This window comes from Gopherus evgoodei, chromosome 9 (assembly GCF_007399415.2).
Source record: "Gopherus evgoodei ecotype Sinaloan lineage chromosome 9, rGopEvg1_v1.p, whole genome shotgun sequence".
NCBI classification, from domain to species: Eukaryota; Metazoa; Chordata; order Testudines; family Testudinidae; genus Gopherus; species Gopherus evgoodei.
Window position 1 is genome coordinate 89,901,992 of NC_044330.1, and position 18,825 is coordinate 89,920,816.

The 18,825-nt window shown below is 44.0% G+C and overlaps 1 protein-coding gene across 4 annotated transcripts in view; it reads left to right on the plus strand.

Moving 5' to 3' along the window:
- Nucleotides 1–11,540: 11,540 nt before the first annotated feature.
- Nucleotides 11,541–18,825, plus strand: part of DCX (doublecortin) — a 124,587-nt gene continuing 117,302 nt past the window's right edge. For 2 of the 4 annotated variants that reach the window (XM_030576113.1, XM_030576114.1), the window contains exon 1: nucleotides 11,542–11,572. The gene's annotated coding sequence lies outside the window, so the exon portion shown is untranslated. Of the gene's footprint in view, nucleotides 11,573–18,825 lie in introns of all 4 variants that reach the window. The other 2 variants (XM_030576112.1, XM_030576115.1) reach the window with 2 other exon arrangements.

Below are 18,825 nucleotides of genomic sequence, written 5' to 3' on the forward strand. Positions count from 1 at the left end.
GGTTGGCCAGGGTAGGGGAACACAAGCCGACCCTACTCCACTGCGTTCCAGCCCAGGGCCCTGACAGTGGCGGGGCGAGGGTCCCACCACTGGGTCAGCAGGGGTCCTTCCACAACATGCTGACCAAACAGACTCAGCGCACTGTGCAGTTCTGTCCCTGGGCTACTTCCTATCCAGTCGCTCAAGTGAGTCCCTCCCCCTCTGTGTCAGGTTCCTCCACTTCCTCCAGGTACTCGGCGGCAGGCAGTCCTGGTAGCCACAGTCCTTCCTCCAGGTCAGGTTTCTCCTGGCCCAGGGCCTCCCCTGGCACGGCAGCAGGGTCTGAAGGGAGCAGCCAGCCGGCCAGCTAGCCATCTGCATCTGCATCTGCATCTGCATCTGCCTCCCTCCCTGGTGCTGCTCTATCGGGCTAAGGGCCCTACCCTTTGTACTTCCTGTTCCACCCCTACCCTTCCGGGGGGGGGGTGGAGTAAGTTTGGCCTGGCCCCACCCACTCAGGCTCAGAGAGTGGCTCTTTGCCCTCCGGTTCAGAGGGAAGCCACCCTGGATCCCTACAGTAACCTTGTGAACACAAATGAGGCACTTCTGGGCATAGAGAATACAGGAGAATCTCCTGTGTTCTGTAAAGCGCAGCAGCCGTATCCCTGAAGGAAAATGCAAAGGGACAGCATCTTCTTAGTCATATACTATAGGCTATTCCTTCTCAAGCAGGGCTATCTCTCAAACCTATCAAATCATGAGAGAGAGAGAGATTAGAAATGGCACTCAGCTGTTACAATGATGGGGGTCTTATGCTGGGTTTCCACGTTTTCCCTCCTTTCTTAGGTCTTGTCTACACACAGACTTGCACCGGTTTACACCAGCACACAAGGCTGTGTGAGCACACTTCTTTCAGGACAAGAGTAGGGGCTATTTTGGTTTTGCTTAAACCTGATCCTAATTGAGTTAGACTGAACTGAAATCAACCACTCTTAACATGAATTAAAGGTTTGCATAAGTTTGACTAAATCAGTTTAATTTCAAACCTTTAGTTGTACTGATTCAGTTCTCCATGCAGATAAGCCCTTACTTAGGCAAACTCCCATTGGCTTTAGTGGGAGTTTGCCTGAAAGAACTGAGTACAATCTTAGCATAAGGAGTCATCGGGAACAGCACCCAGGGATGGATGTTCAGCACCAAAAGCACAGGTTTCTGCCAACTGAGCTGAAGAAGTAACTCCAGAGCAGCAGTAGACTCTTGTCCCTGTGTGTGAACTAGGCACCGGAGAGGGACACAACAAACATAGCTAGTGTGTTACTTGGAACAAACTACCAACGGAATGGTGAATTCTCGATCTTCTGATGTCTACAGATCAAGACTAGCCTGCTTTCTGGAAGATATGCTTTAGTCCTGGGCTCAGTGCAGGGGTGGCTGGGGGCAATTCTATGGCCTGTGTTCTACAGGAGGTCAGACTAGATGATTTAATGGTTCCTCCTGGCCTTAAAATCTATGAATCTACCTGAGTAAAACTGGAGTCAGGGCCTTTGGATTTGATTCTATCACAGTAACGCCACAGCAAACTGCCGTGGAATCAGTGCCAGCAGGAGGGGTGAAGATGCCCACAGAATGGGGCACCATGCCTGTGGTTAAGGTATCTCCCCAGCCACACAAAGAAGACCACTGGGGACAGTCTGGGGAGAGGCCGTGGGATTACCTAGATCCAGTGGCTCTAATTCCCCACACAGTGGGCAGTAGCTGTTCTTGCAAACCATAGGCTAGAGTAGCAACCCGAGGCAGATTTTGCATCCCTAGCTATAGGGTATCCAGATACTAAGGACTTAACTGTGTTATGCCACCTCCAGTATGGACTATGGGAAGATAATAAAGCACTGGAAGCAAATGGCTGCATGTGTGCATGCACTCAGTTGTTGTTGTGCTATATACACTACACCTATCTCCCTGCATATTCCAACAGCATCAAGCCTGATGGCTTAAGGGTTGATGTGGGTGAAAATAATTGTACCCATAATGGTAGCTTACAAGGTGTCACAAGGAATAGATAATGATAGTGCTGTAATGAGTGGGAAAAAAATGAAAATATTAAAGCAGTGATGCTAGCAAAGGAGGGTGGCCTAATAAGTGGGGAACAGTACAAAAGGAAGGGAGGGATGGTGCTTTGCAGGAGCTGAAGCTGGAATATCTAACACTCCTAGCTGACCCAGTGCAGTTTCATTGGAATACACAAATTATGAACAAATAGAAAATCGGGAACACACAATCTGTTAGCTCACCTAAAAGGGGCCCTGATGCCATGTTTAGCATTTTAGTTATTCCCAGACCCCAGCCCAAAACAGTATGTCAGCAGCAGGGCCAGCTCCAGGCACCAGCCGAGCAAGCTGGTGCTTGGGGCGACAGATTCCAAGGGGTGGCATTCTGTCTAATCCATTTATTTTTTTTGCGCTTCGCTGCTCCTGCAGGTTTTTTTCTTTTTGATTTGCTGCTCCTGCCACCCTGTAGGGGGCTGCAGCGCGGAGGAGGGGAGCTGCTGGGAGCAGTGCCAGGTCTGCAGCAAGCCGGGCACGGCAGCCCGCGTCCTTCCCTGCCTGCCCACCGGAGCGGCGTGGAGCTCTCCCAGCAGGTGGCGCGGTGGGAGGGGCCGCATGGCAAGTGCCCCACTTAAGGAAGACCTGGCTGCCCCCCTTCTCTCTCCCCCCCCCCCGACTAGCTGGGGTGTGCACTCCGCTGCTCGGGGTCTGCAGGGCCGGGAGTCCCCCTGCTCCCGCCGCCCCACAGGTATTTTTTTCCTTTTTGTTTTTTTGTTTTTTCTTCTCTTCGCCGCTCTGGCTGGGCTGGCCGTTTGTTTCGCACCCCCCACCTCTTTGCTGCTCCGGCCAGCAGGTTTCCCGCCCCCCCCCCAGTTTATTGCTCTGGCCGGCAGGTTTGTTTCGCACCCCCCACCCCTTTGTTGCTCCGGCCCGGCAGGTTTGTTTCATGCCCCCCCTTCATCACTCCAACTTGCCGGCAGGTTTCCCGCCCCCACTTTGTTACTCCGGCCGGCCGGTAGGTTTGTTTTCCCCCCTCTTTGCTACTCCTTTCACCGCGCAGATTTTGTTTTGGTTTTTTTTTTGCTTGGGGCGGCAAAAAAACCAGAGCCAGCCCTGATCAGCAGCCCCCAGTAGTATACAAGGCCCAGTGAAAGAAGGGAAATGACCACTCCTGAAATGAGAGTGATAAGAGCAATCACATGGCTTTGTGCAAACTGTTTCCTTGGGGATTTTGGTTCACTTAGGTTTCACTCTCTGAGATTTGCTTTGAGTTTGAACAGATGCCCAGATTTACCTTATCCAGGAAGGCCTCCCTTCACCTGGGGCTGAAAGTGTGAGGCTTGACAGGCTTCCAATGCAAACCTGTCAGTGCACCCCTGATTTGCTTGAAATGCTCCTGAAGTCTTAGGTTAACCTTTCACTGAACCTGGGGGGAATTTTGAGTTTAAAAAACGTGGGGAGGAGGAGGCAGGTGAGGCTACGTGGTTTAAGGTTTCATAGAGACAGTTTCCCATAGTTGTAACTAAAATCTTTCACAGGTTTTACCTACTCTATAATCTCTATACATACAGATTTTCAGGTTGATTTCTTTTTTTACATCCATTTATGTATGGGATGCATATCTTAGGGATGGAGGGGGTGGTTCAGGTTAAAAGTTTAGGGCCACATTCTGCTTCCATGTACACCCGTGCAATGCTTTTGAAGACAATAGAGTTGCATAGTAGTAGCCAAGTGCAGAATGTGACCATTATTTAAAGTTGTGGCAGCAACATCTTTTTTCTTCTGGGAATTTATGTAAATGAAGATAATTTGATATTATACCCAAGAAACAAAAAATTCAAATGCACTTCTAACTTAAACAAGTGGGCATGAATCATCATGTGCATGTATCTTCAATGCATATTCCATCATGTTGCTTCATTCAGGGTTAACACTCATTTTTAAACAACAGTAAACAATAATATTCACATACAGTCAGTTCCTTTGTGGTGATGGATGCTCAATGAGCAATTGAAGGCCTTTTAATTAACTTGTGGATTTCATGGCCACTGGATATTGAGGAGCCTGAGAATTAGTATAAAAAAATGCAGACAATTATCTAGATAAAGAGAACATTCACCATTACATAAGACTACTTAAAAATTATAATGGATAAAAACTTTTATCCCACAGGGCATAAGCCAATCACTAACTACTTGGAAAAAACTCCCCCTCTGAGTAGATGATTCCATAACTGTTCACTAAAGCATTTCTTACACCATCCTCTGAAGCAGCTGCATTGGCTACTGTCCAGGACACAAATCAGTGTTACGTAGATCACTGGTCTGATTTGATGTGGCATTTCCTGTGTTTATTTGCCAGTTGACTAATAGCCAGCATTGGAAATTTCAGCCCCTGTCCTGATTCTGCAGTGATGTAACATTACTTCCCTAAACTTAATCTATGCTTTAAAATTTGAATTGGGTGATGGGCAGTATCCCCCGCCCCCCTCCCCAAGTTTCACCTTAAGAACAGATCACTTATCCATCAGAGCAAGACAGTCCTGTTCTGTTCTGGTTCCAGTAAATAGAAAGGGTATCTCTGGCCCTGCAGCACAAGTAATATTTCTTTGGTTCTCTTCTAGGCATGACTCTCACATGCACAGTTTCTTAAGCTGTAGATCCGCCCTTTGTCAGAGAGCCCTTGGGGGGATGCATTCTAGACTGTAGCTCTGCCTTTTAAATTTTTAGAGAGAAAACAACCCAGCCTTTTTGATACCATAAAATTATTCACTGGGAACATAGATGCCAACTTAAGTCTCCTGAATCTGATAGCCCATACCACCCTCGTGGCATGGCACAATTAGATCCATTATGAGGTATGCAGATGGGTGGGGAACTGAACCTTGCTTTGAAGGATCTGGCATAGATGATTGCTGCAAATTAGAAGTGCTATTGCTAGTGGTGCAATTTGTCTGCCTTAATGTGATCCTGACAGATGCCTGACAGATCCTGACAGCAACCTCAGCTCCTGTTGAAGTCAGCATTTCTCAGGGTTTGGACCTTTAAGAGGTTCCTGGTAAACGACTTATTTTTATTCGCCCAGGAAGCACCCACTAGGAGATACAGGCAGCAAATGTATTTATCTTGACATGAGATAAGCCAAATTTAGTAATGTTCCTTCAGGCTGAGCCAGGAGGAAGGTCACTATTCATTCACTGAGCTGCACATCTGCCTATGGGCCTAGCAGAGGATTATATCTTGCATAGTAATTGCCTATGTGTTTTCTCACCTTGCAGAGTCAGTGCATGGGTGAAGCCATGAAGCACACATGATAAATGCAACAGTCTAGTGCAGCAGGATCAGGACAGTAATCAGTGCAGAGTGAAGGATTTGCACACTGAGCAATAATGACTTCTCCACAGCATTGGGGCCTCCTGTGACATAGGACCCTGGGCAACTGCCATGTTTGCCACCTCCTAACACCAGCCCTTCACTTGCAAACTGCCCTCCTCCCCATCATGTGACCCCGAGGTTGAGAAACTCTGATGTAGATGAGTTGATGTACCCCCTGGAAGATCTCTGCATACCCCAGTGGTACACACACCCCTGGTTGAGAGCCAGAGGGTGGTGAATTCAGTAAAAGCATGTGGTATTACTGTCTCTGCTGTACCTGTGGCTAAATGGTACTTCAGTCACCAAGGCTCCTAATCCAGCACCACATTCACTTATATTTTCAGAAAATATATGATTTTCTTCAAAATTTCATATCCTCACTTTTTTGGAGCAACTCTAATGAATACTCTTAGTTTTCCCTTCCATGATCACCTTGTCCCCTTTTCACACCTTTTACCTTGCATTCAGCCCTCCATCTGCATGTTTCTCCTCACTGGAGATTGGTTACCTCCACTCTGCTTCAGATAACTTGACAGACTGCCCATTGCTAACAAGTCACTTCAGATTTTTTTTGCTTTCTATTTCTAGAAATGGTTGTAGTAGTGGGCTAAATTCTCTCTGGGTGTAACTCCCAGGTTTTCAGTGAGTGGAGCTGCACCAGGCATGAATTCTTTCTCCTCTCATTTTTCTTAAGGTTTATTCCCTTCCACTCAATGGCTACATATTTTATCTGAGTCACTTTGAATCCATTGCAAAATTTCCTGATCAAGACAAGGAACAGACTATTGCAGAGCAGAGGTTGGGTAACATTCCTTTGCCTTGTTGGTAGGTTAATGCATGGCAAAATCTATCAAAATCTTAGAATCAGTGTTCCCAGAAAAGTTCTACAGTCACCTTGATCTGTTCTCTAGCAGCTGTTCTTCAAGATAACAATGCAGGATGGGAAGAAAAAGCAGACAGTAAGGGCCTTCCATGTTCCATAGCCAGTATGAAAGAGCAGTTCTGCCGATTCCTGACTAAGACTGTTGTTTGCTATTGCTAGTTTGAACATTGCCTCTCATGCTGTATTTTGTATGTTCCAGGCACACTCTTCGCATTTCAACCCCTTGGAAATTCAACTTGTTTGGATCCAGGTTTGGGTTCATCTGATCTTTTATTGGTTTGATTTTTGTTATGGCACCCATTGCTGTAGCATCTGAGCATCTCACAAACATTAAAGAATTTACCCTCACAACACCCCTGGGAGCTGCATGAGTATTATTACCCCACACCTGCCTGCCTCTCTAGCCATTCTAGCTCTCTGCAATAAACCCTATGCAGGGCTCTAAGGTTCCCCATTTGCCACTAGGCCCTTGACTTCAGTCTGCCTCTGTCCACTCTGCTGGTTGGGGTTAGGTGGGGCTCTGGAGGTAGGGTGACCAGATATCCCTATTTTATAGGGACAGTCCCGATTTTGGGATCTTTTTCTTATATAGGCTCCTATTACCTCCTGCCCCGGTCCCGATTTTTCACACTTGCTGTCTGGTCACCCTATCTGGAGGCTCCATTGAGTATGGGAATTGCAGTACCGAACAGCTCTTTTTGCCTCTCCCATTGTGCACACTTATAAGGGCGAGGCACCATCTGTCCCTACATGATTTTCATTTTAGTTCTTTCTAAATCTACATATCCATAGCTGCAGGGATGCCAGAATTCAAAATAGCCTGGTGGAAAATGCAATCCAATATAAATGCAACGAGAAGGGAATAGGGAAAGAGAGATTATAATGGATTAGACAGATTTCTCTCTCTATCGTCTGGCCCATACATAACCATCTTTCTGTGTTTCTGGTTGTGTATAGCTCTTGTCACTGTGGTGTCTAAGCACTGTAAGTATAAACGCTCAGCCTTGTGCATCACAGACCTTTGGTAATTTAATGCCCATTCTTTTTATGTGAAGGTCTGTATGCTAATGGATGGACGCCATAGCTAAATAACACCCACACCGCCCAATGCATCTCCTTGACCTCCTCATCTTTTTAGTGCATTCGGAAACATGCACTGATGTCTTCTATGAATGACTGAGCAATGGTTTATTCAATCCTGGAATGGATTAAAGAAAGGGTCCTTATAGAAATTAGGAAAGTCTAAGATGAATTTTAATAACCAGAGGTGCCTCTTTTAAACCTAATTGCAGCCCCTTAAGATTGCTGGCATTTCAGCTAACCCAAATTACCATAAAACCATTCCTAATCTTTGCCTGCATGAGAGACGGTAGGAAGTGACTCTCCAACAACACATCAATTCTAGACCATGTCTAAAAATGTCAGCTTTAACATATAGTTTTACAAGAGGGGCCTCCTGTCCCCCTACTAGTTAGCCAGATGTTATATTTACTTTTTCCTTTCCATAGTGCCCAGTTATGTTAGGTAGGGGGTTCCCTATTATTTCATGGGCAAAAAGTTGGTCCACTCCCTTGGGCAAGTCACTTAGGCCCAGATCCATGAAGGAATGTAGGCTCCTAATTTCCATTTATTTCAGTATCTAAGTACCTTGGTGGATCTGGGCCTTAGTATCTCTGTGCTCTTCCCCCACCTGTAAAATGTAGGAAAGTGCTATCATCCTCCTCACTGCCATATTAGGAGAATGGATATATTAAAAAATTGTGCGGTCTCAGGTATTATGGTGATGGGACCCAGAAAAGTACCTAGGATAGATAACTTTTTCTGCCCCTAGAATGAATGTTCTCAACATAAATGGTCTCTAGAACCCTTGGGCACCTTTTGTTGTCTGGATCAGACAATGAGATGGTTGATTCAGTGGGTAATTATCTATTTTCCTTTGCTCCAAGACATTTCTCATTGAGGATGCCTTGCCAAACAGAGGAGGGAAGCAGGAGAGACCATAAAGGGACCAAGGGCAAGCTGAAGGTTTGATTCATTTTTTGACCTTGCTGAAATCTTGGGGTACAAAATGCTAACACCACCAAATTGTTTTGCCTTTATTATATACAAATTTAGAGTTAACTCTTGCTCCCATTGATGCAAAAATTCTTATTGGCTTTTTGGGGGAGAAGATTCAAAGCCAGTTACTGCCATAAATATGTTACAGGCATGTCTTTGATTATAAATTTGGAATAGCATGTTCTGGTCCCTTAAAAACAAATGCAGCATTTTGAAATGTTGCTTTAATCCCACCATCATCAACTGAATATACACAGTAATCTTTGATTCTCTTTAAAGATCTAACTACAGCTAAACTGAAATTCCCTGGCTTCACTCCTGTCTGACCCCCTTGCTGTTTTGCCAGTGCAAGGAAGTTCAGCATTTAAAAATAAGCACCACAGAGTCTGTTTTCCTCATGACACCCATTCCTCAGGAGCAGCAATTGCAGGAGCAGACATCTACTCTGTTACCTTGCCATCTGCTGGTTTGATTTAAATCTGCATTCCCTGCACTTAACTACAGGTTTGCTAAGGTAGCAATGAGAGCAACATGTCTATGAAATGTTTAATGTATCCGGAAGTAATTTAGGTACCCGCAAGATGATTTTTTTAATAAAAGTCCTTTCAAAGCTCTTTAACTGATTAGAAAACTGCTGTTAAACTGTGAAATGTGATGTGTGCACTACAGCAAAGAAGGCTGATATTGCGTATTGTCCTGCACACTGTAAAATCTAGGAGCTTGCTCTCTCTGTCTATTTTAATTTGAAATAATCTTTCAGTAGCACTCTCCAGGCCACCCAACATGAAACCAAAACAAATATTAGATACAGTGAAGTCTCATTTAGTCTGACATTAATAAAATTAGCCACTTTATGGATAATGCTTAGAAGCTGCAATGACTAAATTAAATTTTCTCCCATCCTTCCTGTGATCTGCATGTTTTTCCTCAGAAGCACTCCAAACAGAAGTCAGTCAGACTGTGACTGTCATCTATGCTGCTTTTGATAGACCTTGAAGGAACCCCTCCCTTCCTCCCCAGGAAATCTGTCTGGAAATGATTCATTCTCTACCACCTATCTGATTGTCTTTGCTTTACACTTGAACCTTTCTCACTCGGGAACTGTCTATTCTTTGTCATTGTCTTAAGAAGTGCTAAGTAATAAGGATAAATGCAAAGTTTACTACTGTATTGCCAACTCCAAGCATTCAGAAATCATGTCAGCCCTCCAAAAAATCATGAGATCGACTTAAAAATAACAAGACTTTAAAATAATTAATGTGGGGTTCTTTTAACTTGTGTTTGGTTCTTAAGCCTCTGAGATTCATTTTCTGAAACTTTTTTTCATGTGCATTTAGAAATGTAGTTTTTTTTTAAATGAAAGCTGAGTCTCAAGTAATCACAAGACTCCTGGATCTGGGACTTTAAAGAAAACATAAAATAATATGAGACTCAAGGTAAACTCCTGAGAGTTTGTTACTCTCTGTCCACCAAGGATAAAAACAGGTTTTGTATCTGACCACAAAATTAATGCAGTGGAATAAAATCTCTTTATTTCATTTGTTCTAAAGGGCTGTCAGCTCTGTTTTTCTAGGTATTTATATGTAGGACCGGTCAGAAAATTAATATTCCTTGAAGCATTTAGTGTCTTTTTGAAAAAAAAAATCATGTTCACTAGGGACAAGACTTCAAAAAGGTTACTTTTTCTTTTTTTAATCTCCAGAAAAGGATTTTACAAAAAATTCCATTTCTGAAGAACCTAAATGGATTTTTTTGTCTTCCTGGCTGCCCACCTTAAAGGCTCTTGTCAATTGTATTTGAAATTTTCAAATGCCTTCTAGTCTGGTTGTGGGAGAGGCAGAGTGCCTGGCCACTCAATCTCTCATGGCAGCTGTGGTTGAATGGCAGAGAGCTGGGATGCTCTGCTTCCCTTCCAGCCCAGGCTCTCTTCCTCTCTGTCTCGCAGAGCTGGGGAGGGGAGGCAGGAAAGCAGAGTAACAAGAGCCTGCCATGAGATTCTCATGGAAAATTTCATTTTTGCGAAGAGGACATTTTTCACTGGAACATCGTTCCAATGAAAAATGTTCAACCAACCCTACTTCTGTGGCCCTCATCACCATAGGATCTGAGGCCTGCCCAAGGGCATAAAGTGACAACAGTAAACAAAACTCGCCTTCCCCATGTGCAGAAGTAGTTAGGAAGGCAACAGACTTTTCCCTCTTTCTTTTGCCCTCAGCCCTCTCTGTATTTGAAGAAGCCTTGAAAAATCTATTATGGGAAAACATTCAGAGAAATAAATTCAGAATGCACTGAGGATGATAGAGCGGATCAAAATGGGATCATCTGGGGAGAAATGCATCCCCTTTTGCAGAGTAAAAAATCTGAACTGTTTGACCATCTGTAGAGGCCCATGGCCTCTTATCGCCTGCAGGGGTGAGTTCTATATTATAGGAAGGCAGACCCAGATGGGATGGCTCATCTGTGTTCAAGAGCTCACAATCTGATTGGCTCTTTATGATGAGAAGATTCTGAACATACAATTATCCAACACATGGGCCAGAAGGAAATAGCTTTCCCAGGAAAGCTCTGTCTCCCCTATTCACAAGTTCCAGCTGCTGGTTGATGATTTCGTGGTTCCATGGAACATAACTACCAGTGGAAGTCATAGTCTAGGGGTGACCTCTCAGGTAGCTAGTGCCAGTCCCACTGGGAGTTTTGAATATCCAGACAGTGACACTGGATTCTATTTTAAGAGGGGCAGCAGTGCAGACAACAGAGCACCAGCTTGATGTATTCACAGCGGCCTGTGTTGTTCAGCAAGCAGGCTGCAGCATTTTGTCCTAGAGGAAGATTCCTCAGCCTGCTTGGCTTCATTCCCAGATATAATATGTTGCAATCATCGAGTCTGGAGGTCATGAAAACATGGATCACTGTGGTGAGATATGTATCCGATCGCATGGGGCTCAGTCGTCTGCCTAGCCATAAATGGTAATAGGTGTTTTCCATTGCTGTAGCTTTTTGGCCATCTGGTCAATGGACTTTGCCAAAGAAATAACTGTAAAACTCAGTTGGATGTTCCAGAGGCCAAGCCCTTCTGTTGTACTCACTTTAACTCCCCCTGTTCCTACAATAGTCTGAACAGGAAAAGGGCTCTGAAGTAGCTTGGCAGGTTACTGCAGAACTATTAACGGAGCAGAAAACCCACCCCACCCATTCAACGTGGGTTTCTGTGCAGTGGTGCAGAGCTATAACAGGTATGTAAACAGCATGACCCCTTAAAATGTAAGCAGGTGTATATATTAATATGTTCAAAATATTTTCTGCATGAAGAGTAAATCAGAGGTTAGTCTCCTAAATACAAGAGAGCTTTCCAGCTTGGACTTTTAATTTGCAATATCCTAATTTGAAGAGGTCCTCCCAGTTGCATATGTTAGTGTATAAACTCTAAATTCACAATTCAGTCAAAGAAAACAAAACGCAAAAAGAGGTATTGGAATATTTAGGGCTGCACGTAGGGGTCCTTCCACTCAGTTTTTCATCTTAAGAATGTGCAACAGACACTCTACTAGCCAGATGTTTTAAGGACTTTTATGAACATATGTAATGCATTTGGTAATCAAGCCTCCCCTCAGTTTGTCAGCTTGTAGTATTTGGGATTGGCCAGCATCAGAGCCTTTTTTCCTTGCCAGATAACTGGCAGGTGATAGATACTGAAAACCTACTCTGTAATTTTCTTCTGATCACAGGAAAGGGTCATGCAGATGGAATTATTACCTTGCTTCATAAGAGAGAGAGCAAGCATTTATTGCATTTGGGCTGCAGAAAAGGTTGGGGTGTGTGAGAATTCCACTTATACGCCTCTCTCTGTAGTCATAGACTAATATCACTGGCAGACAGTGTTTTTAAAGCTGTCAGCCAGTATGGTATATTGCCTGTTTTATCCATAGCCCTCCAGCCTTTCCATATCAATGCCCAGCAAAGGCTCTTTGCAGCTATAGAAATCTAGCACAATCCTTGGGGGAAAAAACAAGAAACAGAAGTAGGAAGAGTCAGAGAGATGGAAAGACTTCAATGGAATATTTACACCACTGTAAGTGTTCTCAGATTTTAGCCTGACGTTGATGTATTACCTGGGACAGAGTGTGTGATTTCTGTTGTATATATATTTTTCCTTATTCTTAATTCTTGTTCTCATTCCTTGTCCATTTGAAAGTCTGCACATGAAATAGGGAGCGAAATGCTTAGGCCAAATTGGAGATCAGGCTGCTCAGCAGTTCTGAAATTCAAGCCACTTATTTCAGTGATAAATATGGTGTTAGGTCCCTAATCTAAGCACCAACTTTTGAAATTTTTGGCTCCCCTTTTTGTGTCCAAGAAAAATGGCTTAACAAATTGCATCCCAATTCACTGTAAGATGGGGAAAACAAAGGAATCATGAACAGTGACATTGACGTCACAGTTCTCAAAGGGAATTGTTTTACTTCCAACAGCAAGGAATAGAGAAACTTTATGAATCTAAATAAAATGCTCCCAGTACCAAAAGAGCTGGATTCCACAGTGAGGTATATTTAATTGAAATCAGTAAAAGAAGCCTGACTCATGTAATCTCACTTGGTCAGAGGTTTCCAGAACAATAGAGTGAGTTAGGAGGTCTGAAAGGTTAAAAAAGAAAACGATGCGCTTGCTGAGTACTTGGTTTCTCTACCTCCCAACATTCTTCTGTCCTGACTCCTAGCCACACAGAGTTCTATATGAGATCTCAACGAGTGCATCAACAACTGTAAGTGTTGGTAAACATCTGTACCACTTGTAACCAAATTTTCTGCATATTAACAAAACATTTAGTAATGTATTTTATCTTGAATAAAAATCCAGTTTTGTTTCCAGGTAGCATCAGTTGTACTGGCCTTTCATATAGCATAAATAAGTAAGTAAATACATTGACTCTGATTTCCCTCTCACTTATAATAGTGCAAATCAGGAATAATCCCACTGAAGTAAATGGAGATAGCCCAGTTTTACACCAGCATGAGAGGAGAATCAAGCCCTATATAAACATTCCTCTTTGATTGCAGTTTTTAATGGAATTCATTCTGGATGCCCCTTGAAGACACATTTGTGAAATGTGTCCACAGGTGTTTGTTCCTCATTAGCCTGCTCAGCTAGGACAGTGTATAATTGCAGATCAAGTTCCAAAAGAATCTCCTTGTTTTAAATTCATGACCATGTCGGGAAGTTTGCATGGCTGTAGTGCAGTTTTGGACATCCAGTAGTTTTCTGGCTGCATCATAAGAGTGACAGCAGATTGGACGTGATGGGGAAACTGATCTTTGCAATAAATAAAAAGCATGGGTATGGCCTGCATTGTGGATTATAGTACTGTACTGAATGACTCCATTTTCTGTTTTATAAAGCCTAGTTCAAGGTGAAGGAGAATACTAGAAAAGATACATAGGACAAGGCAATTGTTAGGAGAAAAGTGTTTGAAACCGTATATTATAAACGAGGACATTGATTGCTTCTGGGAGTAAGGGGACATTAAAAGATACTGTGAAATTGGCAAAAAGGTTGGGTGAGCCCAGAATGAAGTTTGAAGGAGCAAATGCGGCCTATGGAGTCATCAAATATGTCTCTTTCATCTCCCGCCACACGAACTGAATGGTAAACTGCTGGTAAGGACGAACCTAAACAACAAGCAGTTTCTGTTCACTTACTAAGATACACCCAAGCACAAGTAACCAGGAATATAGGGACATAGGAATTGCTCTACTGGCTGAAACCAGTTGGCCACCTAGTTGAGTATCCTGTCTCTGACCAGCCCTACTGATTCTGAGGCCACGTCCAGACTAGGAATTAAAATCGATTTTAGATACGCAACTTCAGCTACGAGAATAACGTAGCTGAAGTCGAATTTCTAAAATCGAGGTACTCACCAGTCTGGATGGCGCCGCATCGATGTCCGCGGCTCTCCGTGTCGATTCTGGAACTCCGTTCGGATTGATGGAGTTCCGGAATCGATGTAAGCGCGCTCGGGGATCGATACACCGCGTCCAGACTAGACGCGATATATCGATCCCCGAGCAATCGATTTTAACCCGCCGATGCCGCGGGTTAGTCTGGACGAGGGCTTAGGAAAGTATCGAAAACCCTGCAGTAAGCAGTTATGCCACCTGGGTAAATTTCTTCCTAATCCCCAACAATCAGAGTTGCCCTGTGCCTCGATGCGTGGGAGTTCATATCCTTTTAAAACTCTTGTTTGTTATACCCATCTGCATTTATTTTGTGAAATGTATGGGAATAAGATCTGTCAGACTCCTCCTAAGTGTGTTTTGTTTTATGTATAATATGCACCTATCCCATGTTGGCCTGGTTATCAGCATTTTTTAAACAACGGAATTGTTTGGTTTCATTTTAGTAAATTATCACTTTTGATGTAAACTTCATTGGTTTAAGTAGCACTATACAATACAGACCCTTCTTCAGTAGTGTTGTGATGCAGTGCAGTAACCTCTGTGTGCTGGTCAGTACTGTAGCTGTACTTTCAGATTAAAGCAGAGAGGCCCACTTTGCCCCAGGGGGACCTTTGAATGACATTTTGCCTTAGAATGGTACAAAGCCACCTGTGAAGGAGCTCTCTGGTGTGCATCATCTCTTGAAAAGATCTGCTCTACCGCCCGTGCAATGAGGTTGGTGGGAATTGGAGAACAGGACCAGACACTGCCTCTTCCTGACCCACTCTGACGTAGTAGGAGGGAGCAGCACTGTGACCCCAGTTGTGTCGGGAGATACAAATGCGGAGAAAATCCCTTGTGCTCTTCCACCATTTGCAGGTCCATGCAACGTCCAAGCACAATCTGCTAAACTTTAAAAGTAAAATTTTATTACACTAGTCATTGATTCTCAGCTTCACCACAGGATGGCACCATTGCCTTCTTAGTGATGCCCAGCACAGAAAGGAATAGCACATAGACATGGCATTAAGGAGAGTTGTAAAAGAAAAGTATTTACTCTACTACAGCCTCACCATCAGCCATCACTTGTGCATTGTGCACATTCTTCCATCCATTTGCAATTCAACAGAGTCATGCTACTTGTGTGCTTCGTTTGTTCCATGAAGCCAATCTCCTGCAGTCCCTGGCCCACATGCTTCCCTGCGACATTTCCTGAAAGCCAAAGAGGTAGGCATCCTCTAAAGAGGGTGAGAAGAGCATTACTTATTGTTATACGACATCATGCAGGAGTCATTGAGATACCTGATACTAATCTATGCCACTATCGTTCCATGATTATGAAACACACCACCACCGACACAGTACACCCTCCCCACCTCCCCTTACCTCTTCTTCTGCCATGACTCAGATGTGGGAAATGACATAGGAAAGGAGAGAGGAAACATGGATTCCCAAATTGAGACACCATAAAAATAAGTGATTTTAAATGATGATGCCTTTAGGGTAATTATATTTTTGTATGGAGAGATAACAGCAGGTTTGTGTGTGCTGTAGGTAAAACTGGTTCTCAAATGAGGGCTGCCCTTCATAACAATTGGTTGAAGATGTGTTCCATATTCAAAGAACAAGAGGGTTTGGCAACCTCTAACTGTGAGGTATGGTCTCATTTTGGTTTATAACATCACCAGATATCAAAGGCTGACCACAATGAAGTAACTGTTCACAGCAAGGAGTATGCTTTGGTGACATACAAGAAAAAATGATGCCACTTACAATGTGGTATGGGCTTTAAATTCACATCAGATAAAAAATATTTGGAATGAATGCTATACATATTTTTTTATTAATAATTATACAAAATACACTGAAAAACTGAGAGGCTGTGTTTTCACTTAATAAGTGGAAGAGTAATCTAAACCAACTAACTGGTTTTCTAATTGAAAACAGAATGAAATAATAATTCAGTGGAGCAGTTCATCATTACCCTATCTCAGTCTATCTCAGGGATTGGCAACCTTTGGCATGTGGCCAGCCAGGGAAAGCCCCTGGCGGGCCAGGCCAGTTTGTTTACCAGCAGTGTCTGCAGGTTCGTCCGATCGCAGCTTCCACTGGCCACGGTTCACTGTCCCAGGCCAATGGGGGCTACGGGAAGGGTAGCCAGCACATCCCTCGGCCCGTGCCACTTCCCGCAGCCCTCGTTCATCTCCTCCCTCCCCCACAATAATTGGAATCTAGAACTGGCCCTGAATATCAGTTAGGCAGCTAGCTTTTCCCCTCGCTTCAGCATGAATGGAGAATCAGACCCATTGATTGGATGGGATATATGCACATGCTTAACCCTAACAACCATTCTACCCCATATTGATTTTCTGTAGAGAGGTTTTTGAGGCACAAAGCCTGGATTCAGATTTGAACTCCTCCAGGATATGGAGGTATTTGCATTCTGATTTTAGGTCTACTAGAGAGATAGGGGACAGCAGTGAAGTTCTGATCCACCTCCTGATTCAAAACATCTCAAAATTGTTGGCTATTTTGGCATGTGCACATCCTTACTATCTTGTGTAATTACATTTTTGGTTTGTAAATTTTTCCGTTTGGGTTTATTTTGTGAGGAAGAAGAAGAAATGAGCAGGCAACAGAATTATGAATTTTTGCACATGGAGAACTTCACAAATGTAATCCAGATATTCTAAATGAGAAGAGTTATAGCATTGAGGTAATCACCCTGGAGCTTACTGCATCACCCCACGGATCTTTTAGCTCAGGAAAAATCCAGGCCATCTGTCAAGCTCTTCTCCCCTCTCAGAAGTTTGATGATAAGCCAGGTTTCCAGTTGACTGCAGATGTTCTAAAAAGGGATGTCATTTTTGCCAAAAAGGTTAACAAATAGGCTCCCATGAAGAAGTCATTCTCTCCCTGCCTGAGAAGATGTCTCCCTCCTTCAAGTCAAAGGTAGGTGTTTTTAATGAAGCAAGAGGACCCCCTGCCCTATGATTCACTGTTGATTTCACTCTGCAGACTAGGAGAGGAGCTTCTGCCTCAAGCCATCTCTCACCTCTTGAAAACATCACATGTATAAAAAAAATAGAGGGGAAAAGATGAGCTCTAAGAAGAGCAGATGACAGCTTATCAGAGGTTTAAATCCACTGTTGTGCATGTAATAGAAAAACAATTTAGTCCAATGATTCTACAATCTTTTCATTCTGTAGGGCACTTTATACGAGAGGGATCTTCCTAATCTCCTTGTTTCTCAAATGTTTGATGCTGTGAATGACCAGGAAGGGATTTGCAGGCTACACTTGGTCCATAGATCATGGTTTGAGATGCCCCCACATACGTCTGGTAACAACATTACAGTCCCAGTCTGCTGCTTCTGTGTCTTCAGCAACAGTTGCTTGGGCAGTTCTGCTCAGGAATCCTAGGGAAGGCTGCGGACCTTCACCAGCCCCTCCCTTCTCCTCTCCACTCCTGTAGGAGGATGGACACGTGGATCTCAGCAATCAATGCTTCAGCACCGGGCAAGCCAGTCACCATATGCTCTGACTGGGTTACTGTCACAGGCCACGTCTTAAATGCTGGTCTACAGGGCACTTAGGCAGCTGCATGTTCTGACCAGCCACTCAGTGACTTGTGAACATTTGCTGGTACTCAAAGCTCAACAATGGCAGAGGACTCCATCCCTGGGACCTGATTTGAGAAACTTGGAGGGACCTGATTGGTTCCCTCTTTCTATTTAAACCAAGCAGAGGCACCAAAAGTTGTTTGTGGAACTGGATTTGTCCCTGCATAGGACTGCCTTTCCTGCACTACCTGATCCCTCTGCCTGACACTGACCTCCTAGTATTCTGTCCTGGCTTGTCTCTTGGCCCTGATTCCCAGTGTACCCTCTGGCCTGTCTCAGATTCTGGTATCCAGACCTGGCTTGACTCCTGTTCTCACCACAAGGTCAGACTGTCCACATTCCAGTTGTGACAATTACAAGAGCCCCACAAGTAACCTGTCAGCAACAACCATGGAGGTCTCCTCACATCATGAGAGGATGGGATTTGGCTGGCTCCTTTAAGGAGGTGACCATGCTGACAAGGGACCCGGGCTTCCAAAGACATGGGGTTATTCTACGAGAGAGTGAGGGTCACTGATCACTGAAGCCAAGTATAAAGGTAGGGGTATGGCTGAAGCAGAATCCTTTAGCTTCTGCAAGTCCACTGGGCCAATGAATGTGCTGCACATGGACTCCATAAACACTGTTCTTACCCCAGTAACACCTAATGCCATGGAAATCTCTCCAAGAGTGCTGGTTCGTATGAGACCCTCGTGTGCTTGTGTGATCCACTGCTCACACAATAATAGTTCCCTCCAGGGCTTCCCTGTGTTCAGATCATGGGGATTCCATGTGGAAAGAGCCACAGGCACCAGTTTCTCCTCTTCTTCAAGCTTGACAATTTCGTAAGTAAAGAAGCCTGTTCTTGGCCATAATCGATGCCTATTAATCCTCTCTGACATCTTCAGACCTTCCCCTAAGAAAAAGAGGGGAAAGCCTAAAAGAAATCTTTTAA